Source organism: Cryptotermes secundus, unplaced genomic scaffold, assembly GCF_002891405.2.
Source record: "Cryptotermes secundus unplaced genomic scaffold, Csec_1.0 scaffold1314, whole genome shotgun sequence".
Lineage (NCBI taxonomy): Eukaryota > Metazoa > Arthropoda > Insecta > Blattodea > Kalotermitidae > Cryptotermes > Cryptotermes secundus.
The window spans coordinates 667284-683315 of record NW_019720589.1 but is presented as its reverse complement, the minus strand read 5'-3'; the positions used below and the strand labels follow the sequence as shown (position 1 = coordinate 683315).

The 16032-nt window shown below is 41.9% G+C and overlaps 1 protein-coding gene across 2 annotated transcripts in view; it reads right to left on the bottom strand.

Moving 5' to 3' along the window:
* Positions 1–16032, bottom strand: part of LOC111870281 — a 60054-nt gene that overhangs the window by 28176 nt on the left and 15846 nt on the right. The window contains exon 1 of one of the 2 annotated variants that reach the window (XR_004513638.1): positions 8533–8610. The exons of the other annotated variant lie outside the window; for it this stretch is intronic. The gene's annotated coding sequence lies outside the window, so the exon portion shown is untranslated. Of the gene's footprint in view, positions 1–8532; positions 8611–16032 lie in introns of those variants that run through there. 2 annotated transcript variants of the gene reach the window in all.

Below are 16032 nucleotides of genomic sequence, written 5' to 3'. Positions count from 1 at the left end.
TTAGAATAAAAGTTTTCTATTATACTTTACAATTCTATGTACAACAATTTGCAACTTTGCAACAAAATTAATTTGCAACTTACTTACTTATTTACCTCCTTTCTGGAGGAGGCGCCAATTGTGCAGATTCTCAAGACTTTCCCAGCATTTTATGGAACCTGAAGGTTCATTACCGTGTTCACAAGAGCCCTTCAATTGTCCCTATCTTCAGCCAGATCAATCTAATCCATACCATCCCATCCTATCTCTCTAAGATCCATTTTAATATTGTCCACCCACCTACGCCTTGGTCTTCCCAGAGGTCTCTTTCCTTCTGACTTTCCCACCAATATCCAATATTTTTTTTTCCTGTGGCGCTACAGCCCAAATTTGGGCCTAGGCCTACCTCCATGAAACTCTCCGTTTTACTTCGGTTTACTAGATCTTACACATACGGTAGGACTCCTTGGGCGAGTGATCAGCTCGTCGCAAGGCATGTACTTGTAGACAAACACAGGAAAACGCACACAAACATCCATGCCCTGAGTGGGATTCGAACCAACGATCCCGGTTTCCAAGCGAGCGAAGACAGTACATGCCTTAGACTGCTCGGCTACCGTGACCGGCAATATCCAATAAAATTTACAGTATTTTATTAAATATAATAATACCTAAACTGACAAAACTCTTCTATATCGATAAGAAAATCTCCGATATAGACGTTTTGAGCCGAAAATAAAACGTCAAAACTCATTCAAAATACAGACTCATATTAGGATTAATTCGCGGTCTTAAAACTTGCCAGATCTCTCACGGCTACAGGTGGTTACACAAGACGTCACAAATTTGGAAATATTGAGGTAAGACAACTCATTTCCTTTCACTCATACCCCAGTACACAATTGTGTTTGCGCTTTTTACTCGCTTACTCGCTAGTCACTGAAGGTCAGTTTGTGCATTATCACCATTCATCATCTGTAGGAACTGCAAAGGGTCCATTTTGTTCTTCGCAAGCATCCAGCATCCTCTAACATACGTAACACAAACACTGACAACTGAAAATAAAAAGGTAAAGTAAAATTTACGAAACTTTCAATTTGTAGTCCCATAAAAACCGTAACAATTACAGAAAGGGAATGAAAAAAAAGCCGAAAATCAAAAGGAAAAAGGACAGAGGAAACAAAGACTATTCGATGCTTTTATTACTAGCATAGTCCCTCAAATGCAACAAGTAGACCTGTCTTGCACAAATCTTGTTCTTGGGTTTCCTCTCTGTTTACAAAACTTCAGCATTTTGGAGTACGGTATTATAACTTTCTATGCCAAGTTCACATTTCCCTTTTTCGAAAAGGTAAACCTTACCAAACAATCATGTGAAATTTGAGGTTCTCCAGATTGTAAGTTTGTAGCCTTTTAGATTATGACAGAGTTTACTTTGGTAGATGTACACCAACGTTTCATAGGAATTTGTTCTCTCCATCTTCAGGTACTGTTCTATAATTCTGCTCTAAAGATGGAAAATGCAGGTACCAAAGTACCGCGGCTTCATATCCCAGAAGACGATAAATTTCGTGAGCGGATTCATTCGTTATGACAGACGTTAATATTGAGATTATTACTTTCTTTATGCACATAAATGGAATGCTGAACATTAAAATCGCTTCCACGAGCGCCAAAACGCGCGCAATATTCATTTTATTAGCGTCCCGACGTTTCTGGGGGACCAGGCGCAGCTTAAAGATTTTTAGATCCCTTACAAGCTTACATATCACAAGCAATTCTGAGAGGGCAGCATGAGAATCTTGAAGCTAAAGAACGTAAATTTTATCTGTATGATTCAGATAACTATGAAATGTTCACAGAATTAATATTTACGGTTAAATTTGGGATGTCTGAAGGCAGAAAGGGGCTTCCTGAAATTTTGTGTCCGGCAACATCCATTTGCTTATTATTTGTAAGTAATGAAGTAAGTAGTTTTGTTATGGCCGCGCCATAGCTCAAGCGGTTAGTCGCTGGCTTCCCACCGCGGCGGTCCGGGTTCGATCCTGAGTCGGGTAAAGTGAGATTTTTGGTGGACAAAGCTGCGCTGGGGCAGGTTTTCTCCGAGTACTTCGGTTCCCCTGCCAATCTTCATTCCATCAATTGCTCCACAATCACCCTCACCTATCATCTGGGGCTGGTACAATAGGCCAGAAGTGGCCGCAGTACAAGGGACTTAGTCCCACCCCACTAGCAATAAAAAAATACATACGAAGAGCATGGTTTTGCTCAACAACGGTTATTTATGACGCCTCGCATTCTTCCAGCAACTATTACGGTCGGTGATAAAAAAAGACAACCCAGATCGGAAGATGAACCCGTGACCTCTCTCTTACCATGGAGCTCCATCATTTGTTTTGCTGCAGCGCCAAAACGAATGATCAGTTGCACGTTTTCACAGTGACATGTGACAGAAACGGACGAGCCTGCCTACCATGGGTGCCAAAATCGCGGACTGGGTGTCGTGTGCATCTTTTAAGACTAATCCACAGCGCGAAGAATGCACTGCAATAGGCAACTCACAGGCCTCATATTTTCAGACTATTGATTTTATTTCCAGGCAACCAGACCTATATACTAGTCACGATGGGGGGGGGGAGCACATCTGTGAAATTTCCCTTTTCTCTCTCTCCCTACTAGCTACAAATGCACCAGGCAACTCTGGAAGGAAATGTTTGTTTCGGCCGTCCCGAAGCAGACATGTGTTTCCGCTGCTGCGATCTTTACCTGCGGCGACTCTCCCACAGCGACCGTGGCCTGCCGAGGAGTAAGCGGAGTAAGGCATTTAGTTTCGTGGTCTGTGGCTGCCAAGGGCATACCTCGGATTTAATCTGGACCAGGGATGGCTTTTATTAAGAAAACTACTACAGCCAAATATAAAGTGCGCAATTTACATTGGGCTAAATGCTGTCCGTCGCCGCATTTTCCTTTTCTAACTAAACTTTGTCACAATGAAAACAACTTTTCATGCAATCCGTGACATTTCAAGGGGAGGAGGAGGAGAGGATGCGACTCATAAATTGTACCGAACTCAGGACCGTCCACAGTTCTGTAACAGTATGCAAGTATATGAGAGGTGATGACGCTAGGGAAGAAATGAGTGTAGCAAACTGCGCAGACGCACTCACTCACTACTATAAATACGTGTAAATAAATACGCTATGTCTTCCGGCTCTTAGCTACCGGTACCTTCAAGTTTCTGCATTTCTGTTCTTCTTTACAAGTATTTCCACCCAATTTGTTCCTTTCCACAAGATGGACTCGTAGCAAAATTACGTAGCTATTTCTAGTATTAAGAAATATTAAGAAAGAAGTTGAATGGTACTCGCATGTGATTTGGACTTTGACCCGGACAGGATTCTTTTTTTTTCTAGGCCTATACAAAAGCCACATTAATAAAAGAGGTCACGGCGTTGCTTTCTATATCCTTTGTTTTCATAACCGTCCTATACTGTCATTTGGTACATCACAATAGCCTGCTTGCACACAGACTCGACTCGTCTTTACACTGCAGAGCGAAACTGAGACCGCTAGGTAGGCAGGAATATATTAAAACACTGCAGTAGAAAAGTCGGCCACAGCAGGGGACTCTCGTAATCGAGAACTGTAAGAGGAGCTGATCTTCTCTTCGTGACAGTAAGTTGCAGTAAACAATTATTGTGAACCGGTACTACAACCAAGACAGATTAACAGGAAGTCTGAGACATATCATCTAACCAGAGACGCGAAGCTGCCAACCAAGATAAAGACTACATTATCCTGTGCAATACTAATTTTGAAATGCCATACATCTACAGAAAGGTCTTGCATTTGTCAAAGACTGAGTGCTAATATATTTCAGCATATAAATACATCGCTCGAGTTCAGAAATAGCACGAATGTCAACTCTGGAAACACTCCAATGTGCTAAAATTATATTCATCCATTTTTAAAATCTGTGAAGCTATTACATGGGAGAATAATTTTCTGCTCACTTTCATTCCTTCATAAAAGCTCTTATATCTCGCTGCATAGGCACATCGCGTGTGACCTTCATGGTAAAGCCTGTGAACGCGACTTGTTTTCGAGGACACATATGGAACGAACCTACTCTCTTTGGTTCGTCTAATGTGCAAACAGAAATGTATATACATATTCAAAGTACTAGTAGATCAACAGGAAAATCTTACACCCTATAGCACATACACATATACGCACGTGCGCGTGTAATTATCAGACGTTAGTCACGACATGCGATATGTAACTTAACAATATGGTCAAGTTTATCAAAAAAAGAACCAGTCACTGGAAAATGAAAATCAAAACAAACATATCACAAGAAAACTGTACATTCCTTTGCTATTTCTGTCCGTAGCTTGCAACTGTTGTATATATCATTTAGTCACTAACAGAAACAAATACAATTATGAAACATCGGTGAAATACATTTCTGTGACATGTTTAATTTGAATTAGCAACAGCATCCAATAAACACCCTTTCCATGTCCTTAAAGGGAATGCATTACGATAAATTCACTTCATTCTTCCTCTAGTTTTTACACATTATTATACCCACATTATTTTCAGTCTTTTTATTCACTTATTTTATTCCTCAGTATTTACGCTTATTTAAATTTCTCGTTATCTTGGCATTTTCAACGATAAGCAAGGCATTGTCATCAGAGCAGGTACTGTCAGGGAATGTTATATCCTCTTTAAGACAGACGGCCATTTTGGAGATGCTATGGTACTGCTCCCCAGCGTGGAAATCACGAACTACAGTTCGTCAGTACACTGAGATCGCTTCACCATGTTGGTTGTGTGTATTTTATGCTAGGGGAGGCTGCACTAGGCCGGCCCTACCTGCTCAGAACACGTATAGAATAACATAGGAAATTATCCGTCATCTGAAACTGCTATTGTGCGTAGGTTCTACTCTTACGACACGTACTTCCGAAGAAGTATGCAAGTAATTCCGCGGTTTTGAGCACCAGCTGACCACTGATATTGAATATGATTACGGATTTTATTTCATAAATTACAACACGCAATTAAAACGAAAACCCCCATTAAATGACAGGAATTTAACACAGTGTTCAACTTGTCAGTTTGCTTAAGGTACTGGAATTTGTGAACCCTGTTATTTCATTTTTGAGACAGGAATTCCTTCGGAAATCTTGAGACACTGCGCCTTCCCGACTTTATATTTGTTGAAACTCGTTAATAATACTAATGCAATAAGTAAAATAAATATTGGATCGAATATTGAGTTGTGGTGTATATTGCTAGCCCAAGGAAATAAACTTCTGGCACAGGTAATGATAATTAGAAAGGTGCACCAGTTTATATTGGCTGGTTAGGATTTGTCACTGAAAAAATGTTAGAAGATCCAACAAGGTACGTACGCCTCACTTCCATATGGTAATCGAAAGTAAACACGCCTGGTTCAGTCTTCTTTTCCGCCCATTGTAAATGTCAGACAATGGCAGTGACTTAATGCTATCAGAATTGTATTGGATTAACTTCAATATTAATTAAATTATCTGGTGGATTTCTATAGAGAGATAATTATGTTCAAAGAAATGAGACAGCTTACAATTCAAACCATGCTGATACCTGGTAAATTACATATATTTACACTATCATAGATATGTTAGGTGTGAGTGATAGAAACACACTTTCCAGGCCCGAAAAAGAATATACATTACTGAACTAACCAACCGACTGACTGACTCCCTAGTAGCTGATAGTTGCGTAGGAGTTCAACAAATTTCTCACACTGAAAATTCAATGATAGATACGTAAAAATGCCGAATAAATGTGTGACTGTTCTCTGAATACCAGAACATTAAAAATAAACTTCTGTATTTTGGTGCGTTTAAAATCAGACATTCTGAAGGTAGAGAAAATAAGTCTTACAAACACTGAAATAAGAGATATGATTTACAACGGACAGTTGCCCCCTTTGACAGACCTAGGCCATTGTGCTTTTCTTTGTGGGGGGGAGGGGTTAAGTCGCCATGGTAGCACATGAAATGTCAGTGAGTAAATCAACAAACTTTTGTCACTGACGGAATTGTATACATAAATGTCTATAAGCTAAATGTGTAAATTCATTAGTTAATTAGAATTTACCAACCACCTGACACCAATTCTCAAACTAGCAGTTATTACTGTGTACAAAACAAGTACGCTACTTTGCTGTATTGTTTTCCGCAGCAGAAGGTCACTGTATCCTCATTTGAAGACTCCAAACACGAGCTGAGGTTCTGCTTCTGTAGACCTCACCTAGCACAAACAGTTCCACTTTATGGCGCGAATGTTCCCGCTAGTGCGCGGGGTCTCATAGCAAAGCCTATATAATTGCTAATATTATATTTCGGCATCCTGTTGCATTTTCGGTCTACAATGCAACAATATTAATTTAACATCGTTAATTCACACTTAATTCACAAATGTTCGTTAACTGTTTAAAGTGTCATTGTAGCATAGTGCCTCAACCAGTTATGCTACCGCGTGCCCCCAATTTAATTAGTGTTCATGACAATTTGTAAGGTGCAAAGGCTGACATAGAAAATGCAGTTCGGTATTCGTGTATGCGGTATCTTCCAGCATCGACGTAAGGACTAAGGAGGAAATCATCTTTATACCAAAATCCATGCCATCTGGAGGAGATGCAGCGTCATAGGCCGTCCTAACGATTTCTAATCTTCAGTTTTTGCTACGTCTTGTGTGTCTTGGTCTGTGGTTATTTCGTTGGTTAGGTAAAGTGTGCTGGGAAGTCGCTATGTTTGCTAACAATAGGAGGGAAAGACACAGGATGCCAAACTCTTTTTCTTTTAGTGTTGAACGCTTTTCATTTAGAAAATTTACTTAAATATTTGTACGTTCGCCATCAGATCCTTGGTTTTGTAACCTCACTTGTTTAAAGGGGATTTAAATTGGTAATTCCTCACTGAATATGAACAGGTCAGAGGTCTTGAAAATAAATTATAGTCTTACGTTGTAACCTGGTTGATAATTTGCACCAGCAAAATTCTCATTATGGCTGTTAGAAATTTCCCCACTCATCATCTCCAAAATGTGTTGCGATGTTTATGATTGACTGATTCGTAAGTGCTCTGTATCGTTTCAATTTTGCTCGTAGTATATGTACAGGCCGAAGGGAGTGTGTGTTATAACAGGGAACAGTGACGCCTAAATTGCTTATTTCTTCTGTAGTCCCTTTGCTAAGTAATGACTGTAAACAGAGGCCGTAAACAGGAAGGGAATGGTGCTCTCTACGCGGTCCGAGTCATAGTCACGGGACGCAGCAATGGTGGGCCTCACATACAGCCCTCCCATTGGTAACATCAAAATTTCGCCCTAATATAGCCCTCCCAAAGTTATCAAAAATTTTACTATAATGCAGCCCTTCCAGCGTCATGGAAAATATATAAAAAATAAAAAATAAAAATCCTATTATTATGCTCTACCAGAAGGACAAGCGGGCACTGCCTGGGAACCTTCAAAATCGGAGATTTCTTATCCCTCCCCCCCAATGTAGTGTCTCACTACTACCCCCACCCCCCCATTTCTCCTTTTCTCTCTTCTCCCATTTAACTGTTGGAGGCGGTGTTTTACGTGCGGTACGTGCCGAGTCTATATAACGAGGAGAAGCTGCGATTACGAGAGATTCGTTAGTTATTTGGCGCTGACAGCCAAGCTGCACTTAAAGCGCTTGACAAACACCAGATCAACTCAAAATTGGTCTGGGATTGCCACCAAACTCTCATGGAACTGGCCAAACATAACAGGGTACAACTGGTATGGGTGCCGGGGCATGAGTGTATTGCTGGAAATGAAACAGCAGACCGATTGGCCAAGATTGGAGCTGAACATCCGTTCATAGGACCTGAACCAGCCTGTGGCATCTCTATACGAGTTGCCAGACAGGCAATCAGGGACTGGACAAATATGAAGCACAAGAAATACTGGGGATCCTTGACTGGACTCAGGCAAGCAAAGGGACTCATAGGAGGACCCTCTACTAAAGAGCGAAGGAACTGTTGAAGTTAAACAGGAACCAGCTACGATGGGTGGCAGGACTACTTACAGGACATTGTCACCTCAAAGGACACCTCTTCAAACTGGGACTAAGTAACAGTCCCACTTGCGAGAGGTGCCAAGAAGGAAACGAAACAGCCACACATATCCTGTGTGAATGTGAGGCCTTAGCTTATTTAAGATTACGTCTCTTGGGTCAATATTTTATGGAACCAAGTGACTATTTCGACGTCCCCACGTACAAAATCCTACGCTTCATTCGAAGCGCCATATTGTTGAGGGGATAATCAGAAGGGGAGGCACAATGGATCACTGTGGTCGCGGTGCAAGGGCCAAGAAGGCCCACCCCTTATACATTCATTCATTCATTCAAGTTATTTGGCGTCTGTTTTCAGATGCATGTGTTATGTAGCGTCAAAATGGATGAGACAATTATCATAAATGGTGAGTAAATTAGGCTTTGGAATTATAGGATCTCAATCTACTTACAGATACTATCCTGGCTTTCTTCTGGAGCGGCTAAGAAAAGTTGCGGAACAGCTCAGTCAGGAACGTTCGCGATTGGAGACCTTGTACTTCTCGAATTCACTTCCAGTGTTACCGCTACAACCTGCCTCCGCGAAGATCCTCCACAGCAAAATATAGTTCCGAACGTGGAAATGTTAGAGGGAAAGCATCTCTAATCATTTAATCATTAATTTTCAGTTCCTAATTGCTGAAGCCCCGGCAAAAGCAATGAGCTGAGATGTTGATGAAACTGCTAGATGCAGNCCCCCCACCCGTCTTTTCGGGTTAGGACTTAAGAGAATTTTGAAACACGGCAATAGGTTGCTTACTGTATTTCCAGAAGCGTTGACCCGGAGATACATCTCAGTATGAAGGTAAGCGAGGATGTTATAAAGATACCATAGCAATTCAGAATCTGTTAATTGCATTTCTGTTCTCGTAACAGGTAATGAACGTGTAATGAATGCATAATAAAGTGAAGCAAATATCTTGGTGAACAAGATTCAATAAGCACAGAGTATTCGTATTAAAGTAAGTGCAATAATGAAAATGGAACCGCGTTACAACAGCGGCTCAGCACTGAAGCAGCAGCAGCAAATGTTATTAGGGAAGCAATGCCTAGCTAAATACTGGAAGCAGTATATACTAAGTCTGACGTCATGTATTTTTTACGTAACTTTTAGGATCCTATTTTTTTTATTGCTAGTGGGGAGGGACTAAGTTCCTTGTACTGCGGCCACTTCTGGCCTATTGTACCAGCCCAAGATGATAGGTGAGTGTGATTGTGGAGCAATTGGTGGAACGAAGATTGGCAGGGGAAACCGAAGTACTCGGAGAAAACCTGCCCCAGCGCCAATTTGTTCACCACAAATCCCACTTATCCAGACCCGGGATCGAACCCGGGCTGCCGCGGCGGGAAGCTAGCGACTAACCTCTTGAGCTATGGCGAGGCCCTTTAGGATCCTATTTTGTCGGCTCTGATTTATGAAAAAGGTATTCAATCCCAGTGCCCAGGAATGAAAGCAGATTCCTTGAATTTGAATTTTTCATGGTTTCCCCCAGACCCTCCAGACTGTTATTATATTCCTCCTAGTTTACTAGCATGTCATTTATTTGTTATATTTTTCTAGTTTATCGTAGTTATGTGAGACTTGTTATGAACATTGATAGATGATAAATTATGAAGATATTTGTTACCCTAATGGCTGCAAGATCTATGGTCTGTCATGATTTCTATCAGTTGATGACAACTGTATTTTGGGATGTGAGGCTGTGTAGTGTCGAAGACAGTGATCGACATTTCTGATAAACTTCCATTTCCTTCTGTCCTGAAGATGGAGGCAGAAAGTTTCGCCGAAACGTTGGTAACTATATATCATAGGCCGCGCCATAGCTCAGACGGTTAGTCGCTGGCTTCCCACCGCGGCGGCCCGGGTTCGATCCCGGGTCTGGAAAAGTCGGATTTGTGGTGGACAAAGTGGCGCTGGGGCAGGTTTTCTCCGAGTACTTCGGTTTCCCCTGCCAATCCTCATTCCACCAATTGCTCCACAATCACCCTCACCTATCATCTGGGGCTGGTACAATAGGCCAGAAGTGGCCGCAGTACAAGGGACTTAGTCCCACCCCACTAGCAATAAAAAAAACTATATATCATACTACACGAAATCACATCCCAAAAGGCAGTCATGTTCATCGCCGTGGGAATCTTATATCTCCATCATTTCTTGTCCCAGCCATCAAGTTTTACTACCAGAGAGCCAGTTTAATTGGATCTCTTCAGTCTCGAGGCTTGTGGTCTTGGTTTCTGCTTCTAAGTTAGTTTCAAGAGGTGTCTTCTAAACAGTGACATACCGGAAATGAAAAGTAATAAGCAGTGTGCTCTATTTTTATGTATTCGTAAGACAAAGCTGAGTGAGCAAAAGAATTACAGCGATCATAATAATCGGCCACGGGATTCGACCTTGGGACCTATTCTCTCGCCATATTCGCTTCAGTTCCCCAGGGGCCTGTGCTTCGCAACGAAAGACACATAACACTACATCCTGATTACTAACTTTATTTTCGAGACTAAATCAGATGTGACTACGGTATCTTGAGTAATTCATTTCTGTCATTTCTAGCATCAGCCATTTGTCCTTCAGAGTGATCAGCCAACAACACTGAAGTCCTCTTTTGGCAACAAACGGATTGTTAGTAAAGAATGGAAGATAGAAAGGAAGAATAGAAGAAGAAGAAAAAAAGAACGAAATAAAAATAAAGAATGGCAAAAAGTGTAGAGAAAATAAAAGAAAGAGGATTAGCTGAAGAAAGAAATGGAAGAAATGAAGAAAAGAAACAAAGAAACAGCTCCTCTTCAAGGCACTGTGTGTTGTGTGTTGCATCAAGACTGGACTTCTGACGTAAGTTGCTTCATTCCATTTTGCATGGGACAGTGGATGAAATCTTTACTGGATCTTCTGCTAGAAAGATAATTACAATGCGAATTTGCTGAGAAACTGATTAAAATTATTGCTTAGAATTGCAATGATATTATGCGTATAATAATAATAATAATAATCAGCAGCAGTAGTGTAGTAGTAGTAGTAGTAGTAGTAGTAGCAACAGTAGTGGTAGTAGTATCAGTAGTAGTAGCACCAGTTATAGTAGTAGTAGTAGCAGCAGCAGCAGCAGCAGCAGCAGCAGTAGTAGTAGTAGTAGTAGTAGTAGTAGCAACAGTAGTGGTAGTAGTATCAGTAGTAGTAGCACCAGTTATAGTAGTAGTAGTAGCAGCAGCAGCAGCAGCAGCAGCAGCAGTAGTAGTAGTAGTAGTAGTAGTAGTAGCAACAGTAGTGGTAGTAGTATCAGTAGTAGTAGCACCAGTTATAGTAGTAGTAGTAGCAGCAGCAGCAGCAGCAGCAGCAGCAGTAGTAGTAGTAGTAGTAGTAGTAGTAGCAACAGTAGTGGTAGTAGTATCAGTAGTAGTAGCACCAGTTATAGTAGTAGTAGTAGCAGCAGCAGCAGCAGCAGCAGCAGCAGTAGTAGTAGTAGTAGTAGTAGTAGTAGCAACAGTAGTGGTAGTAGTATCAGTAGTAGTAGCACCAGTTATAGTAGTAGTAGTAGCAGCAGCAGCAGCAGCAGCAGCAGCAGTAGTAGTAGTAGTAGTAGTAGTAGTAGCAACAGTAGTGGTAGTAGTATCAGTAGTAGTAGCACCAGTTATAGTAGTAGTAGTAGCAGCAGCAGCAGCAGCAGCAGCAGCAGTAGTAGTAGTAGTAGTAGTAGTAGTAGCAACAGTAGTGGTAGTAGTATCAGTAGTAGTAGCACCAGTTATAGTAGTAGTAGTAGCAGCAGCAGCAGCAGCAGCAGCAGCAGTAGTAGTAGTAGTAGTAGTAGTAGTAGCAACAGTAGTGGTAGTAGTATCAGTAGTAGTAGCACCAGTTATAGTAGTAGTAGTAGCAGCAGCAGCAGCAGCAGCAGCAGCAGTAGTAGTAGTAGTAGTAGTAGTAGTAGCAACAGTAGTGGTAGTAGTATCAGTAGTAGTAGCACCAGTTATAGTAGTAGTAGTAGCAGCAGCAGCAGCAGCAGCAGCAGCAGTAGTAGTAGTAGTAGTAGTAGTAGTAGCAACAGTAGTGGTAGTAGTATCAGTAGTAGTAGCACCAGTTATAGTAGTAGTAGTAGCAGCAGCAGCAGCAGCAGCAGCAGCAGTAGTAGTAGTAGTAGTAGTAGTAGTAGCAACAGTAGTGGTAGTAGTATCAGTAGTAGTAGCACCAGTTATAGTAGTAGTAGTAGCAGCAGCAGCAGCAGCAGCAGCAGCAGTAGTAGTAGTAGTAGTAGTAGTAGTAGCAACAGTAGTGGTAGTAGTATCAGTAGTAGTAGCACCAGTTATAGTAGTAGTAGTAGCAGCAGCAGCAGCAGCAGCAGCAGCAGTAGTAGTAGTAGTAGTAGTAGTAGTAGCAACAGTAGTGGTAGTAGTATCAGTAGTAGTAGCACCAGTTATAGTAGTAGTAGTAGCAGCAGCAGCAGCAGCAGCAGCAGCAGTAGTAGTAGTAGTAGTAGTAGTAGTAGCAACAGTAGTGGTAGTAGTATCAGTAGTAGTAGCACCAGTTATAGTAGTAGTAGTAGCAGCAGCAGCAGCAGCAGCAGCAGCAGTAGTAGTAGTAGTAGTAGTAGTAGTAGCAACAGTAGTGGTAGTAGTATCAGTAGTAGTAGCACCAGTTATAGTAGTAGTAGTAGCAGCAGCAGCAGCAGCAGCAGCAGCAGTAGTAGTAGTAGTAGTAGTAGTAGTAGCAACAGTAGTGGTAGTAGTATCAGTAGTAGTAGCACCAGTTATAGTAGTAGTAGTAGCAGCAGCAGCAGCAGCAGCAGCAGCAGTAGTAGTAGTAGTAGTAGTAGTAGTAGCAACAGTAGTGGTAGTAGTATCAGTAGTAGTAGCACCAGTTATAGTAGTAGTAGTAGCAGCAGCAGCAGCAGCAGCAGCAGCAGTAGTAGTAGTAGTAGTAGTAGTAGTAGCAACAGTAGTGGTAGTAGTATCAGTAGTAGTAGCACCAGTTATAGTAGTAGTAGTAGTAGTAGTAGCAGCAGCAGTAGTAGTAGCAGTAGTACTATTAGTAGTGGTAGACATAATAGTAGCATCAACAACAGTAGTAGTAGTAGTATCTTGAGTTACTTAACCGTATCGTGTCATCTCTAATAAGTCACGTGGTGCCGAGAGAGAAATTTCAGACTGTAGACGAAAAAATAATTTCGAGGCCGTATAGTCTATACTGAAGTATGAATTCTGATTAACTGCGCAGCACTAGATGAAGGTGTGTGTTCAGCTGTATTCTGGGGCAAAAGGCTCCTGGTACCCATTGGATAGGAGGCTGGGAGGACCACAGAGCCAGTTTGGACATTGTTTAGAAGAGAAAGCTCTGCTTTTGCCCAGAACCGACCCTGATACAGACTTTGGCCTAGCCACTATACTGAATGAACAAGTCACCTCGGCGTAAGCCAGAACTAAAACGTAGTTCTGTTACAGCATTTTGGGAAGAAAGCAGATTCGAACATTGTTCTGAAATTGCGCGAAGTAATATCGAAAGACATATTTTGGGGGGGTGCTCTCTTGTATGAACTCCTCCCTTTCGCCAGTGGTGGCGACGCCCCTGCCTCCAGTGCCAAACACCTGGCCTCATAGGCCTACACACCACGTGGTCCATGTATTAGGCAGGTACTTAGAGCGCCAACATGAATTATTATTTGATCTACCAAAGACAAACCTGGAACAATACTAATAATAAGCCCACTCTTTGTAACTAGTGTACGAATCTACCACTAAGCAGATCTTAATCAGGCCCCTAATGGTGTCACGTGGAATAAGTTACAGTAAGCAGTTCAAGCTGCGTTGGAGCAGATATTGTGACGGAATAGTCCATTGCTAGACAACGGCTCGCTAAGAGCGCGTTTCGTTGCAACGAATTCGATTGTAGAAATCAAAGCGTTGCCACGAGATTAACACACGTTTCGTAGCAACGAAAGAAACATATAATAACAGACGAAGAGTTCGATGTGGTGGCCTCTTTTCGGTTCTCCCGGAGTTCGTGAATTCATTGATTCACCCGTAAGACAGTCGTCATTCAAGGTAGTGGCAGTAGAAGTGACCAATTCGTAAATCAGAACCAAGTCAGTCACAGTGGAAGAGAAGACACTCGTAGTCCAGTAAGGAATGGAGCGAGTCTTGGACAGCCAGTGATTATGAGCCTTTATAATTGACTGTAATTGTAAAGGCGGCAATAAATCCAATCATTCAATCCAGTCACGCAGATCTCGGACACGTGAAAATATTTTGCTGGTTTCGGTAGTTATTACTGCCACTTTACTGACTAATTATCAATCAGAGAGAGTTCCGAAACCGTGTGGTTCTTTTAAGACCAAAAGCAAGTAAAGGAGTCCGATTTATGGCATGAAGTCATGTAAAATTTGTTCTTATATATTTTTTTTCCTTGGCACTACAGCCCCGGTGGGCCTAGGCCTACCTCCATGAACTTCTCCGTTCACTTCGGTTTTTCTAGATCTTACACATTCGGTAGCACTCCTTGGGCGGGTGATCAGCTCGTCGCAAGGCCACTACCTGTACGCAAACACAGAAAAACGCACACACACAAACTAAACATCCATGCCCTGAGTTGGATTCGAACCCACGATCACGGTTTCCAAGCGAGTGAAGACAGTACATGCCTTAGACCGCTCGGCTACCGTGACCGGCGATGAACAAGGCTTGGCAAGCAACAATTCTGTCATTATCATACCTAGGCTTGGCCACTGCGTCACAGGTGATGGGGCAGTGGCGGATCTAGGTTTCTGAGTCACGCCGTTATTTCTTGAGAAACATGTTGAAGTATAATATTCTTCTTTACTTTCTTCTTTGATTTATTTGACGATGCTCTGACGTCAGCAAATAGCATACGAGTATATAACGTCAGATGACAGCTGCAGGATTACTATGAATTATGAATTGATAAAGATCTGAAAGTAAAGTGTCCATAACCTAAATTAAAGCACCACCACTAATATATCAGGAGAGACTGAGGACAACCAAGACATACAAGATGAGAATGGTCTGTTTCGCGATGAATACTACAGTCCTTGACGGGGGGGGGGGCGATGAAAGACTAACTTGGAACTGTTCTGAGAAAGAAGTTCAACCGTTATCCCAGCTGAGGTTCCTGATTCAGAAATATTTGACGTTGATTATGCAGGTGTTCAAATCAATCAGTTTTGCATTTAAAGCACAATGGTAACTACAGACACCACATTTTAACATTAAGAATTCATACTCTGTCGCCTTCGCTTGCTTTTGTTCACTTGTCTCTCATACTGCAAGTCTTACGGGAAGGGTATTGTGACGGATTTGTTCAAAGCATTAAGCCATGGCACCAGAAAACCCCGTTGCTAGGCAACGGCTCATCAAACACGTTCAGACGAATAATCAACAATGGGAGCGCTGTTCTCTTTGTGTCCGTGCTGCGACCATTGTTAGGCAGTAGCCAGCGCTGCTGCTACAATCATGTAAAATATCTGGGTGTAACCTTCGATAAGAGGATTACATGGAGACTGCAAGTAGAAATGACTGAAGCCAAGATCTTCAGATCATTCATCAGAATCTACTCCCTATTGAAAAGTGAGCGCTTAGGCGCCAACATCAAACTAACCCTCCATAAGGCACTGATCAGATCACTAATAACATAAGCTTGTGCCGCCTAGGAATTAGTGGCAGACGCCTGTCTCTTAAAATTGCAGCGCCTGCAAAACAAATTTCTATCCACCACTGGAAATTTTCCAAGGTGCACAACGGACCTCGATTTGCACACAGTTTTTAACCTTCCATATATATATATATAAACCCTTGCTGTAATAGTCCTTATACAACATTCTCGATGAGAGGATGGGTTTGTCTCTTATGGGTATGCTTGGCCTTTAGTCAAGTGTACATTTCGCACATATATCATGTTATTGAAAAATTCTTGCTTT